We start from the raw sequence: 14,453 nt of genomic DNA on the forward strand, positions 1-14,453 counted from the left end.
GCCCAACCGCTGCCTTGAAGGCAAACTACGTCTCACCAGCCTGCCGGTGCTATGCAGGGAGGGAGTCGGCGCTGAGAGCTTTAATTTGGAAATGCCAATAAAGATCACTGGAGCTTTCACGGCCGCTCTTGCCAGCGAACACGTTAGTCTGTCGTATCGTTCCACAGCTGCTGTATTTAAAGACAAACGTATGAGTTCTTCTTCATAGCGCTGACATCGGCGTGTGCGAAACCGATGGTTCCTTTTCCAGCACCACCTCTGAAGCGGTGGCACAGCGAGGGCAAGCACAGCTGATGGCAGGCTGGAGCCAGAAATGCTGCAATGCCTGCTGTCATTAAGACCAGAAGCCATGCAGGATCCATCCCCTGATCAAAGCCACCTGATGCCTCTTTCTATCACCTATTAGGAAGCCAATTTATAGGCTTTAACATCCTCACCTCCTGCCATTTTCCAATCTTGTGGTCATCACAGGCAGATACAAGATAATGAAGCTCTCCCTGCTGCTGTTCCCCTTTCCCAGTCCATCGCGCCGGTCTGGAGACAGCACGTGCGGTGCTAAACCACCTTTAGCACCAGCTCTGAGCCGTGTGCCATTTGTATTCCAGCACAGAAGCAGCAGCCTCAGCTGCTTTTCAAACACCCCAGCTGCTTTTGGTTACTGAAAACAGTCCATTGCCAACGCTCTTCTGAGCTGCTTACACCCGTGTCTGCTGCTACCCCTATTTTTAAGACTTTGTTTCCCATTTAACAAAGAATTTGCCCCCACACTCTTTTTGTGTCCATGAAGCATCTTGGGTTTTATTCATTTTATACTTTATATTTTTTCTTTTTTTTCTTTTTTTTTTTTTTTTTTTCATTTTATTCATTTTCATTTATATTTTGCCCTCTTTTCCCAGGGAAGACCGTGGCCCCTGTATTAAATGATGTAGAGTCTGTGTTTCAGTCTGACAAGACCTGTCAAGCAGTGTGTTAATTAAGCCTCTTAGCAGGATACAATGAGTCTAAAGAGGATAGAAAGATCAGGATCCTTTGCAGTGAAGGCTTTTACTTGCTACTATTTTGGGCACCCATTCATGCCGGCATGGAGGTGCTGCTCCCGTGGGAAACTCTCTGGATTACACAAGCAGCCCCCTAAAGCTCCTGTTCCCTCTTGGTACAAAACAGCGGGTTTTTCCCCAAAGCAGCACCCTTAGTGGCAGCTGTGTGCCCACTATGGGGGTACATCAGAGGCACAAGGAGCGCCAGTTTGGGTGGACGCGAGACCAGCTGCATTAATTCCCATTTCAGGGATGTGTAGAGCATTCTGCATCCCATGTCTGGGGCTGGAACATAAAAGATAATGCTACACCACAAATACACCGAGCATTCTGTAAAGTTGGTAATTAAATGTCTGATGGTGACAACTGCTTCATACCTTGGAACAAAGAGACACGTCAGATGATAGTGGGTTTTGTATATCGGGGGTGGGAAGGGAATGATCTTATTTTATTTGCTCTGGCAACCCAACAGGGACCTCGAACACTTCAGCTATGAACTTTCAGAAAAGTACATTAACTGCACAAGATTAACACAGCTACAGGGGCTCTGCGATCCACAGCTGTCAGAACGATTTGCCAGATCACTTTAAAAAATTGTGCCATCAATAGAGTTACCGAAACCTACTTAAACATGTTTCACATTCAGATTTAGAAACAAAATATGAATTAGCCTCGCTGAAATGACTTAGTTACTGCAGGGAGACGCAGCACAGACATTCACGTCGGATCCCGTATCCTAGCCTGCCACTGATCTCCGACGGCACCTCAGCTCTTTCCACCTCCTTTCTTGTGGTCATCTTGTCCATTTAGGTCGTAATATCATCAAGGAAGGGAACAGCTCTTATTTTTTGCTTGTGCATCAGGGCTCTGATCTTGATTAGTTAAGATAGAATGTGGTTATCAATCGCTAATTAATAGCAAACCATTTCAGACTCTTCCACCAAATAACTGCTTATATTTCCCTTCCACGGCTGACCTTCACTGCAGGAGGACCACAGTCCCTCTGCTACAAACGTTGCTCCTGGTGAGCACCCGGTAAGCGTGTGCAGGCTCCGTCCATGCGCTCGTCTTTCCAAACAAGCCAAAGAAGGTGTCAACCAAAACCTGAGGGCTGCTCAAGGAAAAAGTGGGTCACGCTGAACAGAAAATGAGGCCAAGAGTAGGAAACAAAGGGCAGGCATCACTGAAACATTTCAGGCTGGAAAGAGATTACCGCTAATTAGAGTGCCACTGGGATGAGTGCTAAGCATCACGGCTGTTCAGCACAACTGAGCGTGCGCTGATGCTGCAGCAAGGTTTCTGAGGATCTAGCTGATAAATGGAGCACATATGGGAACAGTAGCCATTAGGCAATTAACTCCCACAGTTTATTGCTCGTGCTTCCATTATTCTGGATACTTAAGAGATACTTCACTCAATATGCATTTTCTTAGGTTATTGAAAATCAAAGTTATGCTCGTAGAGCCCAATTGCTACAATTTAGGTTATTCTCAGACGAGAAGGACCACATTGTTTTCCACTGTTCTCCAGCACAAGCCAACTCTCAGGGAATTTTTTCAAAAACAAGTCTCCTGTAAGTTTACCAGCTAATATCTTTACAGAGTATTGTCTAATTTTCCAAAGGTCCCCTTAGGTCCTCCTTACAATGTGACTTGGTTGACAAGTCTTTTGTGGCTTCTTACTTGCTCAGTTTGCTGTGTTTAGAAATCTGTTGGGGGGGGTTGACCCTGGCTGGAGGCCAGGTGCCCAGCAAAGCCGCTCTATCACTCCCCTCCTCAGCTGGGCAGGGGAGAGAAAATATAATGAAAGGCTTGTGGGTCAAGATAAGGACAGGGAGAGATCACTCAGCAATTACCGTCATGGGCAAAACAGACTTGACTTGGGGAAAATTAACTTAATTTATTGCCAATCAAATCCGAGTAGGATAATGAGAAAGAAACCCAAATCTTAAAAACACCTTTCCCCCATCCTTCCCTTCTTCCCAGCCACAGCTTCACTCCCGGATTCTCTACCTACCCCCCCAGCAGTGCAGGGGGACAGGGAATGGGGATTGGGTCAGTTCCTCACACCTTGTCTCTGCCGCTCCTTCCTCCTCAAGGGGAGAACTGCTCACTCATCCCCTGCTCCATTTTGGGGTCCCTCCCACAGGAGATGGTCCTCCGTGAATTTCTCCAACGTGGGTCCTTCCCACGGGCTGCAGTTCTTCCCGAACTGCTCCAGCGTGGGTCCCTCCCCCGGGCTGCAGTCCTTCAGGCACAGCCTGCTCCAGCGTGGGTCCCCCGCGGGGTCACAAGTCCTGCCAGCAAACCTGCTCCAGCGCGGGCTCCTCTCTCCACGGGGTCCCAGCCTCCTTCGGGCATCCCCCTGCTCCGGCATGGGCTCCTCCCCGGGCTGCAGGTGGAGATCTGCTCCCCCGTGGACCTCCCTGGGCTGCAGGGGGACAGCCTGCCTCACCGTGGTCTTCCCCTCGGGCTGCCGGGGAATCTCTGCTCCGGCGCCTGGAGCATCTCCTCCCCTCCTTCTGCACTCACCTGGGGCTCTGCGGGGCTGGGGCTCTCACATCTTCTCACTCCTCTCTCCAGCTGCAGTTGCTGCTGTGCAGGTTTTTCCCCCCCTTCGTAAATACATTCTCCCAGACGCAATACCCACCGTCGCTGATGGGCTCGGCCTTGGCCAGCGGCGGGTCCATCTTGGAACCGGCTGGCATCGGCTCCATCAGACATGGGGGAAGCTTCTAGCAGTTTCTCGCACAAGCCACCCCTCTAGCCCCCCTGCTACCAAAACCTTGCCACGCAAGGTGTTTTCTTCTGTTGTACCATCGTTGTTTATTCCCATCCTTCACATGTGGTGCATATCTATAATGTCCCCACACATACAGCAGTGGAGCATCACCTACACAATGCTAGCCCTAAGCCCCTTCTGGCTAAGGGACTTCTCGTCCAAGTACCTGAAACGTCTATGCTGATTTGGACTGCTTTCAGATTGACTTCTGAGATTTTCCACGGGAGTTCAGGGTAGAGCTAGGGCTACAAGTTCAGGATCATTTGAATCAGGCTTTCCTGTAACACTGTCCCACAGAGGGGGAAAAAAAAAAAAAAAATAAAGAAAATTGCAACACAAGTTCTCCAGCACTTCTGATAGTTTCTAGGTTGCTTTCTGCCGTTTTCCCCCTGTGCCATTCAGCACCCAGTGTGACCCAACACAACAACTGGTAGCTGAGTCCCCCCACTCCTGCCTGCCAAGCCAGCAGCAGCACAGCCCCACCACCTGCCCGGGGCTGGCTTGGGTTTCAGAAGCTGGAACCCAATGTTGGGTTGTACGTACATCCCTCGGTCCTTTCACTGAAAACCTAACAAGGCAGAGAAGGAAAAGCTGTATTAGAGTGGCGAGTTGACTGTTCTGCCAAAGGTAAACTCCTCGCTGCATCATTTCTCAGAGTTCTACTCGTTACTGTTTGAAATTCCCAGGGGATGCGTTTGCCTTCTGTTTCGCGGGACTCTTTCGTCACCTAATAGATGAATTGGTAACATTTTCATTTTCTTCATGTAAAGCCCTTCCTCCCTTTTTATACCCTATGGACATAATATCTAATTGTTTTTCTTCCCAATCTTGTAAACCATTACATTGTTCTCTTCCCACTCATCATTTAATCAAAATAGGACTCCATACAAAACTTCATTGACTAAGTGTCAGACCAGCATAGGGAACAAAAGCAGAAAGTCTTGGCCTTCATATATTTGAACTGAGCTCGTGCCTAATCCCTTTGCTACCATCCTGGTTACAGAAGAATGCCCAGGACAGCTGATAAATTAATTCCTCTCATAAGCGGGTGTAAATGGCCAGAAGGGAAATGCAGCAATGCTGGTGATATCTCCCAGGGGACGGAAGCACTCACAGGATGACCTGTTGAGCTCTTCTCCACTTTCCGTGATATCAATAAATTGTTTTCTTTTCCTTTCTTCAGCTCTGCCCTCAGGAAGAGTAATCTATCGCACCATGGCTACAGAACATTATTTCATAGTTACAGCAGCTCTGGAAACCTAGCACAAAGATGAATACCATTAAAAAGCCAAGTTAGATTCCTTTTAAAAAGCCTCTTCTTTCTGATGCTGCCACTGCAGTCAGGGCTTTCAACAGCACTGCTTCTGCCTCAAAATACACAAGCTTTTAACTTTTGTCAAGGGAAGCAACTAGAGAATGAAGCCTCTTGACATCTTGGCTTCTCTGCCGCCAAAGTGCTTCTGAAACTACAGCCAGTCTGAACACCAAGGGAAAGGTCTGGAACAACACAAGTGCTATAGTGCAAGGGGGAAAAAAAAAAAAAAAAATATATATATATACACACACACACACTGGCATTCAAGTCCACGGCAAGAAAGACAATTTCTCAATGAAATCCAGAAATGTTTGGAGTCAGATATGACAGCTACCCTGCAAGTGGCAGCAGGGACTAAATGAGTCACTTACGGGATGAAGAGATGCTATAACCATATCCAGGATTTTAATGCCATTTGTATGGGACCTGATGTGACAGTGTAAAACCAATACAAATTGCCACAGCTTCCCCAAAGCGGAGTGTGTTGCATGCTCTCTGTCATACATCGCCTTTACTACAGCAACAGCCTACACCAGAGCTAGAGGTGCTCAAGACGGCAACCAGCATGCTGCAGGAAATGATGATTTTTTCAAAAGCAACTTTCCATTTGGAACAAAACCCAACGATGTTGACATGCCAAATGCCACCACACACAGTTCAAGCAACCAGCCTTCCCTGCAAGCCCTGGATAGCAAAAGGCAGCCCCAAAATCCCAGTGGGGCATGTCCAGTGCTGGAAGAGCCATGGAGGCAACAGGGCCAAAGCCTAACAGGGCTGACCCTCTAGAACACTGCGCTGCAGAGGTGGCAGCTAAAGCCTAAGATCAGTAAGTTTCAGAAGAGATGAAGCATTCCAACCCACTATTGGTTTATGTGGAATGGTACTTTAATCTTCAAGAAATCAAAAGAAATGGCAACCCCAGCGTTGTGTTTTACTTCGTGGCACAAAAGCTGCGCCTTGGAGAGAACAGCACTGGCCAAATTGCATGGGGAATGGTAGGGGAATGTTTCTTATGGAGAAGAGGCATGTCCACCCTTAAGTGTCACCAACAATTCAAGTTTCTTCATCTTTACCATTACTTCACCCTTCCTCTGAAGGGCTGCAGAATTATGCCTGCTAAAAAGACACCAGTGGTTTGGTCTAATGGTTACTTTACAAAGAACACAAATCTGCACCCGACCCACTCTACTGGAAGAAACCCACATCTTCCATCTCCCTCTAAGGTTTTCATTGCAAATTACAGTTAAGTCCAGCTTAATTTTGAGAGAAATATGATGAGATTGCAACCAAGCCAGTGTGAATTTCAGCATGCCAGGAAGAGGAAGGCACGGGGAAAATCTGACATGACAGATCCATCTTCCGAACTCCCAGTGGAATTTTTTTCCCCCAGAAAAAGTAAGCAGCTCTTTTTATAGCTCATGAGCCTATTACTTCTAATGACAACAACAGATGACTGTTTTAAAACTGAAAAGAAATATATTAATCCAATTTTCAGCTTTTCAGCGTGTGGTACTGTCTACTAATTTTCACAAAAGAGAAGACTAATGAACTAGTTTAAAAATCAGAAGGTTACTGTAAAAAAAAAAAAAAAAAAAAATCACACATCTATTACAGAAACACTTTTCTACACTTCTTGCATTTCTGAAAGTCCCATTTAGGCTAAGCGGTATGTATTTTGTCCATAACCAAAGAAGTTGCTTTTCAGAAAGGATGCACAAATATCTTTTGTATTGCACTGTAGCAGTACTTACAAAACGGTCCCCAAGCCATCCAATTCACAGCATCTGCCTTTCCTTGGACAATGCACCTACAGGGGTTACTGCCAGGACGCTTTGCCTTCCAACACTGCACGCATGGGAATACCCATCCCTGTGCCAGGGCAGTGAACGACAGAGGTAAGGCAGAAGCATTAAGTATCTCTGAACCAGGATGAGTGTGGACAGTCATGCATGGAGGAACCTGCCAAGGAAGACGGACCCGGCACGGCCTGGCTCATCAAGCCTTTCCACACCGCGTAGCTGCTGTTTATGCAGCGGCTTCGTCCTCAGCCACAGCATCAAGGAGCAACTTTGGCTCCCACAGGGTGCCACCAGTTCCCAGCCAGCCCAAATGCACAGGCCACCATGCTTTGCTCCCATTTTTGGTGGTTTGAGACGTTGCCGCCAACACGGTCCCTCTCCTGCAAGGCACACGAGTGAGAGGTGCCAGCAGAGCCAGCAGCCACGTGAAATCTCTGGTCGAGGACTCTGAAGAAGAGCAGCCACATCTAGAGGTTTTAGGTTCATGGAAAACTATGTGCATTCACAGAAACACTATGTTCTCTGCTATGATGAACTTGAGACTGAGCAGTTTTGATTAGGGTCTTAATCTTTATGTATATTGCAATTTCCACCAAACACTCTTGTGTTTGTCTTCAACATGAGAAACAGCTTTTCCATGCTGATAATAATGAAACTAGTCACTCATTCTGATGCTTATAACTATGCAAGCACACCAAGAAACCAGCAATCCACTTATTAATGTGCCAGCTGAGCTGTGCTTGCTAGAGACAGTAAGCACAAGTTATGTCAGTCTCCATCCCTGCGCTGTTTTCCTTTCCATCCCTACCATCTCTTGATCATACAATACAATCTTTTCTAATACAAGTGGAAAATGTTTTATATTTAGCAGCCAGCAACTGCTCAGCCATAAAGATCATTACAGCTGCAGAAACAGAGAAATAGTACTCCGAGGCCAAATCCTCCCGCAGGACAGCACCCTGCACCCAGCCTAGCCAACGTCCCTCATCATCCACTCCAGACGTTCCGCCCCCAAAGTTTGGCAGTAACAAAAGACTTTCATTTTTCTGTGCAGATCTAACTTCCATAAAGCTTCCTCAGCACTCTCAAGAAGTAAATCTGCACCACATTCATTTTAAGGACGGGTGTAATTACGCTAAGAGATATGCACAGGCCAATTAAATCAGTAGGGAGGTTAGCAAAAGGGCTACCTAGGGTAAAGCAAACACCGTGGTCCTCGCTTGGATCCCAACACTGACAGCATTTTAGGATTGACATAAGAGCACCCTACGTCCATCTATGATTACCACCTTGCCGTTACCTCCCAGCTGTAAGCCAGGGAGCCAACTCGGGCTCCTGATCAGCTACTGTTCTTGCACGACCCAACAGCTCCAACTAATGATCTCTCACAAAGCTCATCAGTTTAATTTACCAGATTTTTTTTTTTTTCTTTTTGTCTTCTCTTCCATCTCCAGCTTGCTGTATGCAAACCAGATAGCAAATTTATCAAGTCAGGGACCCCGCGTTGGCAGAATGGTCATCACATCTATGAGGCTTCGTATACACAGAGCACCTTGCTAAGTGATTTTTTTTAAGCTCCTTCAAAAAGAGATTGTTTATGCCCCAGCATTTCACCCCAATGCAATTGGAAACGGCCACAGTGCAACTTAAGAGGGGGATCACAGCAGAAATTCCTCTAACTTTTGTAGCACTGCTGGGTACCACTATAAAATGGTACTGAGCTAATTAGACAAGTCATAAAGATGCTCCCCTGGCAATCTCACAGGTGAAATAATCTAATCTTCTACACCCTGCCTTCCTAGTTAATCTCTTGATAAGAGTCATTAACACAATTGTTCAGTCTACTGTAGTCCCTTTGTAAAGCACATATAATTTACAATCCCATTAAAAAGATGGCCACAGATTAGTCTCAGAGGCAAATTACAAAACTATTCAGTTGTGATTTTAGCACATTAGCTATAGCTATATGAATCCTGGAGAAAAAAAAAATAAAAATCATAGAACATAGCAGGTTTCAGAGCAAGCACACCTACCAAAACCCACCTATCTAATTTTCTGCATAAAAATTAAATATAATTGCAAATTGTGGGATATTCTGTTCAGCAGCTGAGCAACCACACGGACCTTTTTCTTTTGTGAATATCAAGAAAAAAAAACCCAAGTACTAAAAGAGCACAAAAGGTATACAAAGTTCTTTCATTTAAAAAGCTAGGATTTAGTTACTTCACAGCTTATGCTAAATTTCTGCCGCTATTCAGTATTCAAGTTATTTCTGTTCGGTAATTTGAGGTGCTGGAGGATGCTAAGCATTGGGTGTTTCAACAGAGCGGAAAGAGTGAAGGCACTGGACCTTGTAAAAATATAATGGAACAGATGTTTGCTGCTTTTCTGTATTTATGCTTCTTAGTATCAACTTCTAAAATCCAGCGTGTAGAAGCTTCCAATACTATCTACTTCTTCCAATACTTCCAAGCTTCTAATACGCCCTTCAGGACGCACACTTGCATCCAGGAAAGCGATTAGGAGATTGTTTCAAAAAAGCAGCAGAATACTCTGGCTTTGTCTGGGCTACGTCAAAAGCTACGCAGGCCCCAAAACAAAATGTGCTCCAGATGCACAAATACTGTGAAACATCGCCCACAACAGAGCTGTGGTCTTGCCTGGGATCTTAGGACAGAAACAGCTCAGGTGTGATTTTTTCATAGGGTGCAAGAAAAAAAACGCTCAGATCCTATTAGTTTTCAGCAGAATTTAAACATTTGAGCGCTTTGGAGATTAGAACATGGGATTTTCAGAGTGTAACATTACTGAACTTCCCAACGTAAAAGTCCTCTCATTCTTGGGTTTCCAGTCCCTCCTCAGCCTTCGGCAGCACTTCACCTTCCTAAGTGCTCCCCATTTGTTTTTTCCTCTTTCACAAGCAATAAACCAGCCGGGGAATTTAGGACGTCACAAAATAGGGCAGTAAATATTTCTAATTTGCAGAAGAACCCCCCCCCCCCCCCATATTGCTACTCCAGCTGCAGGGAGGCTTTAAAAAAAAGCACACTAAAAATGATAGCGCTTCCCAATAAACATCTTTCCGTTGCTTTTAGGAGGAAACCTGAGGAGTCTGTGGAAGCCTGAGGAAGCAAAGGTTGTGTTTGCAAGCTTTTACACGAAGGTGTACCTCACAGAGTCAGAGCATGAAAATCTGTTCACGCTGGAGTCCTCTGGAGCAAGAGGAGAGGACTAGTGCTACCGCCTGGACCAGGGTAGATGGAGCAGAGGCGGGCGGCGGTGATGGGCAGAGGTGGCAAACGCCTTGCAAAATCTAGGCTTAAATCCCTTTAGGAAAGTTCATCTATCAGAGCTTATTTTAAACGAGCACTCTTCCAGCACTTAGATCTGAGCTCTGTTTTGAGGCTAAGGTTGAGCCTTTCGAATCTCTATGCTTCCCAGGCCAGATGTCCAAAACTCCTGAGGTCAAAGGTTGGTTCAAGCCTCTCTCCCTCCTCAGAGTTGTCCGACATTAACAAGATGCCTGCAACTCCAAAAATACTTAATGACAAGCACGTGCAGGAGTCACATCGCTAACCTGGAGGGAAATAAAACAGCGCTTCCAAGCTTCGTATTAGAGGTGAAGTGACAGCAACCGCTGGTGTCAAGGAGGAGGGAGCTCCGGCAGGATCTGCTAGGTTAAGAGGTTGCTCTTGTTTGAGCTCCTGAGGAGTTAAATCTAATTTCTCATATGCTGCAGATATCTAAGAAGATGTTTTAATTGAAGGCGGTTGCTTAGCAACTGCATCCCGTGTGCTGCCGCAATGCTTTTCACCTGGAGCAGATAAACATCAGGATGGCACTTTACAAATCTGATTAGCAGCAATGAAATAGCTGGCTACAACGAGCTGCAAGCGCTTTTCCAGAAGTTATGCTTCTACCCTGATAGCCATCAGCAGGGAAAACCCAGTGAAACTCATTTGCAGGTTAGAAGAGCTCTCTTCTCCTCTTGCCCAGCAAATGTTTCGGTCTGCTTCTCGCAACTTGAGCTTATCAAAAGGGAGATAACATTGGCAGGATTTTTCTTACTCGAAAGATTTCACTGCAGTTGAACACATAAAATACTAGAGCGCTTGCAACCACGCACAGATGTTTTTCTGAACAGGCCTATGATTCTTTGAAAAGCGTCAGAAAACGCCCATTTCCAGACGGCAGAGAAAAAGATTTCCTTGTAACTTTTTTAACTGGACATTACTGTTTAAAGACTGCTACTATCCTAGCCTTTACAAGCTGTTGAAGAGCTGGTTATTGGTGCTATTACTGCATTTCTAACAAAGACTATTAAACACTTTCAAAATCTTCGCGTTATAATGTTAGTATAAAAATTAACAGTTTATGTTACTTCAGCCATGTTCAGTGATTTGCTGTATTTGGGTCCAATACATGGTGATCACTTAAGCTTTTGAGGTTCGGAAAGGAATCCATATATATTTTCCTATCCATTGCAAGTCAGCTACACGTCCCAGCCTTGACCAGAATGTGATTTGCTGAGTAAAGGCTAGACTTGCTGCCTTCATCATGCTCCAAAACCCCCTAATACCAAATGCAGAATAACAAGCCGCGAGTCCCCAGAGAACGGTCTGTTTGAAGGCTCAGAGATGCGTGAGAGAGATTCACTTCTCAGGTCTCCAGGTACCTTCAGAGGGTTGTTCACCAGCAGCATTCCAGCCTACGGGGTGGGGAGCAGCCTGTCTTGGTACCACGGGGCCAAGAGGTGACAAGGGGGGCTGGAGGAAGAGCAAACTTATGATACAGACCACTGGATTGAGGAGCAGGGGACATTTTTCATCGGCCTTGACACGTCAAATACAAAATCAACTGCAAAAAGAGCTCCCAGGAAGGTCAACGGTTCTCGGACAGATACGGGACCACCATGCCCTGGGCAAGCCCCAGAAGGGGGTAAGCTGGGAGGGTTTTCAAGGAAAGTTTAGCTTACCTGGCTTGGATTTGAATACCTAATTGCCACAAAAGTCCCAGTTCAAAAAACTCCCTTCTGCTCCAGCTGGCACTTGAGCATCTGCTTAGGGGTTTTGCGTTAAATAGAACTTGGAAAAACATGTTAATTCGCGGTCCAGGATTAGGATGAACTTCAGCACGCGCTAGAAGTCTTTCTCAGTGTTAGGTGTACCAAGCTTCAGCCTTCCCCATGAGAAGCAGTAGCCTTTGACGCAGCATCTCCATATCACGGTACAACTATGAGGATACACAGCAGGGCTCTGTCACGTTTTCTAACATCACTCTGAAGTACTGAGCCAAGGACATCCCTATTGGAGCTTGTTTGCAGTTACTGAGCTATTTGCTGAAGTCCAGATACTGGAGGGCTGTTACTGTAATGCAAAGTACTAATTAACACGGACCATAGAGAATTTGTCCCAAATATATTCTTTATCTGCAGGAAGAATCACGTTGAATCACTGGCTGTACACCACGTGAATCAAACTATAGGCAAGAGTTTTCTCTTTTCCATTTAATCTTCTGTAATCTCTTGGGTAACTCTTCATTCTTTGTTATTTTTTTCTTGGTTTAGATCTTCATTCTAATCTCAACAACTGGCAGAGATACTGAGAAACAGGACAGTTTTCTATATGCCTGACACTAGGCAAGTGAAGCACAGCTGGTTGCCAGTTTTGAATGCTGCTCATCTCATGACAATAAGGTCGTAATGCTTTATATAAAGATGCTGCTATTTGATGGTTAAAAGGAAGTTAAAGTAATATTTAGAAAATTCTGCCCTTGACCTACTGAGAAGAAAAATGAAGATAGCCAAAGGAAATTCTTTCCTTCCTCAAAAATAAGATCCCATAGAGCTGCCTTGTTTTTGACCACAATATTGCTACCAAGATATTCGGGCACTGAAATTTGCAGTTTTATTTAGAAAAACTAGAAGAAAGTCCTCCAACTAAGATGTGGCCTAGAAGCAAATTTTAGAGCCCTCTGTAGTCACCCAGCCCAGACAGCTACACCCAAAATATGTCCTTCCAATCACAAAGAAAACAATCAACACCTGTATTTCAGCATCCAAGGAGCTCCAATAGGGCCAGGAAGATGTTCCCTTTCCTCTTTGCCATCTTCAGACTGGATTAGCCATGGGCAGGGGTAGGAAAGTTAAACCACCGTATTTCCCTGTAGCGTCACAAGTTTCTCGTGGGGAGGTTGAAGGGGGGTGGTGTGATGCCCTGGTTGGATCCATGGCAATGTCTACGTTAACAAGTAGTGGGAGGGAACAGGAGCAGCCCTGCACGGCAAAACCAATGGTCTGATAAGCAATTAGGGATATCAACAACATGGTCCTATGGGCAAACACCCATGAGTGGCTCTCAGCTTAGCTCCAGCTATGACAAATACAGTTTGCTCAGTACAAGATGTTCTGAGTCCAAGTACAGTAAGGGAGGGCAACTGGGAAATTTGTTTCAAAGACAATCTCCTGATCCGAACTAAAACGTTAATATAGAGGCACTGGTGTTAATCTAATGTCCTGTAAGTCTTACGTAGGTCTGGGGCATCGGGATGCAAAAGATTTTAAAAATCAACATGTACATTTGGAGCTAAAATAATAAATATTTTTTCCTTGGTGGTAGCACTCTGAAGTCAAAGCAGAACCACGGCATTATTTCCAATGTTTATTAGCTCTTCAGTTATTACATTCCCTTGTTTCCTTGGCTCACCCTCCCACCAGCTGCCTTATTTGCTGTGTGAAACCCTCAGTATTAACCACAATACAGGTTCTTAATGTTTAATGTGTGGCTGATAGAATCCTGCAGCATCCAGCAGAGCCTTTGAATAAAGGGCACCCTATAAAAAACTTAAATGCAAACAAAAAAGCAGCATGTGAAACCATACGATAGAAGCTGGTCGCATTCAATCTCTGAAAGCAAAGAGCTACAGTTTATATGAATAATTCAAGAACAGGCTCAGACAAATGATCCCAGGTCTATAAGGAAATGGTAAAACCTCTGGAGTCTGCAGCTCTTTTTATTACAGCCTGGTTCATGCTGAATGCTGTTTTCTCTGGGGTTATTTTTTTACTCCTTTTTTTTTATAAATATATATGTATATAAACAAACAGTCAGATAGGATGTTCAGATAACATGTACAGCAGACCCCAGAGAAATATTTTAATTTTATATTCATTTCTGACTTGTAAATTATTCATTAACATGGATCATGCAATTGGGTAAAAATTAAAAATTGGCAAATTAGTTTTCATTTGTTTATGTTAATTATTTAGTGTTCCTCTTTTTTATTAAAAAAACACAGAGGGAGATTAGTCTTGTTCTGACGATCTGTGTTCGCTCCCTAGACAACACACAAATTAGCATTGCTATGGCTACTTTTATGCAACCTCTATAAAAATATGACTCCACTGCCCAGATCTGTTGCTGAAACATTGTGGCATATGCTGGATTTCTAAATTGCTGACATGACTTTTGATAGTTTTCAACAACACTTTGAAAAATAGGCTGTTGAGTCTTTGTTTATGGA

At 44.8% G+C, this 14,453-nt stretch overlaps 1 protein-coding gene across 1 annotated transcript in view; it reads right to left on the reverse strand.

The window, feature by feature from the left end:
- Positions 1-14,453, reverse strand: part of SCHIP1 (schwannomin interacting protein 1) — a 183,938-nt gene that overhangs the window by 138,318 nt on the left and 31,167 nt on the right. The window lies entirely within an intron of this gene.

Source organism: Accipiter gentilis, chromosome 6, assembly GCF_929443795.1.
Source record: "Accipiter gentilis chromosome 6, bAccGen1.1, whole genome shotgun sequence".
NCBI lineage: Eukaryota > Metazoa > Chordata > Aves > Accipitriformes > Accipitridae > Astur > Astur gentilis.